We start from the raw sequence: 3,254 nt of genomic DNA, 5'->3' as shown, positions 1-3,254 counted from the left end.
CACACCCCCCTGCTTTCAATTGAGAGATTAAAACTGTGAAAATATTGAAAATTCACTTCACGTTTGTTTTTATAGGAATGTACATATATAAATATATAATATTTAAAACGATATCTGTATTTCAAAGAAAAATATTGCGTGTTTTTTTTTTCCAAAGCCAAATCTCTAAAGGACTGATGACATTTCTAAGACCTGGAGCAGATCAGAACAGAGAATACGGTTCATTTGGTGTTATTTTAAAAAGAATATCGCCATTTGGACAAGAACTGTGGCATAATGAAGCGTTGAACTCGAAACTTAAACAGCTTCAACAAGAAGCTCACAGAGAGGACTTTCTTGAGAAAGAATGATCCCCCCCCCACCTCCCCCCCCCCTTCCCCAAATATTCCTTTTTAATTTCAAATGCTATGCTCCTCTGCGTGAGATATGTTTTCTTAAGCCTGGGGTAAAACAAAGACTGCTATATTGTTAATCTGTATAGTGCAATGCCTTTTATTTAATTCATATTATGGCGGAATTGTAAACCGGAATATGCAAAACCTGTATGTTTTCCTTTATCAGTGGAGGACTGTGTCATGCAACTGGAATGATTGTAACCCATTAAAAGTCAGTGAGTATTACACATAAATGCACAATCGTTTTATTTTGCCTTTGTTATAGTGTAGCATTGGAGCTGATCACGCGCCTTGTACGAAGCCTGTAATTCCGTGCAGTATGTTTGTGCTGTATTGTGGTGTTGGATTACATGGTGTTTTATAAATAAATGATTATGAAAATGCTCAAATAACCAAGTCAGACAGACATCCTGCTTGCAGCATTTCCTTTCCCTCCACGTTGCACCGGCGGTATTAGGCAGCAAAAGCTCTGCCCACTCATCTTTTCTTTTCAACTTGACTTTCTACCATCAATAGCGGACGGACGAGAGAAGACTTATGTTGCGAGGTGCTTGATTAAGACTTACTGGGCATCCTGGAGTCTTATTAATGGCTTCAAGGGCTGATACAGTGATTCGGTTTGTTTAGTGAGCAGCGATGCATATTTCTAATATTTGCAAACTAGGAAAAATGCTAAATAAATCCTGATAGTTGGAGCTGCTCTAATAGGACTTGCAGTGTCTCTTATTTCATTTAGGTTTAGAGACAGTCGCTCTCTGTCCAGATCTATTCCACCCTTCCCATCAACTCCCATCGTACGTTTAATCAAAGTGAAGGCCAAAGTTGATACCAAGCAGCCGGAAAGCAAATCAACTGATTTATGCCTCAACTCTCACAGAAACATTAACGGGATATTATTTTTTACTCTTTTCAATAGTCCACAGATAGAAATGAACTGTTGTTGGCTGAGAATGGGAAAATTATAACTAACTTAACAGTGCAGTGAGCATCTGCTGTGTTTAAGGCATTGGATTTCTTTTTTGCTAAGATATTAACACTGGAGTGAATTAAAAGGAGAAAGCTTTCGTAGCCAGGCGCCTGTTTGACCTTTGATTGTGTCCGGTTATATCTGCTTGTGCCTATTTGAGCAGGCAAAAAAGCGCAGGTGAGTTTTGCTGTGAACTTGAGGATTCACGTACAATTGTCACATATTAACTTATTGTGTTCATCCAGGCACATACATTAATGCATGTGTGCTCTCATAAAGACCAGTCCAAAGCTGCAGTCACATAGTTTTATTTACAAAGTATATATCCATTTACATATTTTGTAAACCGCGCGTAGGCTGCGGAAAGTTGTCTATGGGCAGCTACAGTTAAGAAAATGGACAATAACTGTCCGGACACTAGACTAATCACATTTGAAGTTGTTTTTCTTTATTCTCCTTAAGTCTTAGTTGACTCAAGTGTGTAATGTGAGTTTATAATCTGAACAAACTCCTCAAATGTTGTCTCTGTCTTTCTTTAGTCTAAATAATTCACGTCTCAGGCCTCAGCATTTGAGCGTCATAAGTTGTAGCTATATGAAGACGCTGACGTTGTAATTAATGTGCAAGTTTAGGTTTTTGTTTTGTTTTGTTTGCTTGCTCTTTTAAACTGTACTAGTATAGGCTCTGGGCGCGTCGTTGGCTGGGATGTACATTTTCCAGCTTCCTCTGAGGTTGTTGATTGTGATCCAAACTGTCAGACTTCAGGTTTGTGTTTGTCTGGTTCCTGGATTTGCAGTCCTCGTGGAAAAGTTCTGGGACTCCCGATTTACCCTTGACCATGACTATGCAGTCACTTTGACCTTGAAATCACAGCAGATTGTGAATAATAAATGGGGAGCTGGACACCAATGCAGGCGGTTTGTTTGTAGGCAAACAACGTGCCATTTCCCTGTCTAGACAGCAGGACTTAATGACATGCCATAAATTCGTAAAAAAGGGGAAGTGTAGCGATATCCTCTGATCTGCATTTCTGACCATCTCTGAGCTTTGTATTAACATTTGGGCTCTCCTTTTTTTGTTTTGCAGAAGTCCTTTAAAAGTAGGTGTCCTAGCTCATGCCTGTGGAACCGCGTGTTTTCATTCATCACGAGGTGTGTGCTGTTGACCAGGAAGGACAGGTAGAACTTTTGACGTCTCACACCGGCATCAGCAATCCGCAGCAAGCAGCCAAACTGTCTACACAGCCGAAGGAAATGATAAAACGACGTCGCCCATAACGATTAAGGTATGGCCATTTCCCTCCTACTAGGCCTGCGTGGACTTTGTTTTATGACTTTTTCGTTCGCGCTAAGCTGCATTGAACCAACGAAGTTAACTTGAATGAAGATCGATGATATGTAGTGACAGGCGCACTTCTCTTTTAATTACTATTTTCTCCAAACCAAAGGGCTCACAGCAGTGAAGAAGTTGTAAAAATTGGGCAGCATTAAATATAGATGTATATTAACTTCTGATATTGTACAACATTATAACAGAAATTGTAATTTTGTCCGGTTTTCAAGCAATATATTTAATATCTGAGCAAGGAATTCTCAGATGACTCAACCAACAAAGTGTATTAAAACTGCCACAGTATTGAAGTTATTTTCTTAAACGTAGCCTGTGTGATTTTCCAAGGAGAAATCTTTCAGTGAAATGATAAAACCACAGTGTAAAAATCAATACACAATAATGAAAAGTAATATTTTTCAATGAGGAAAGAAATAACCAAAATAGGCACATTACAGATAGTTTTATGTTCAAATGTGGACGAAAATTAGGAAGTATATTCCTTTGGCGAGCACTGGCCTGTCCACAATTTCCTACAAGTACTTTTTTTTTTTCACAAGTTT

This window comes from Monopterus albus, unplaced genomic scaffold (genome assembly GCF_001952655.1).
Source record: "Monopterus albus unplaced genomic scaffold, M_albus_1.0 scaffold6.1, whole genome shotgun sequence".
NCBI lineage: Eukaryota > Metazoa > Chordata > Actinopteri > Synbranchiformes > Synbranchidae > Monopterus > Monopterus albus.
This window is presented reverse-complemented; position numbering follows the sequence as displayed.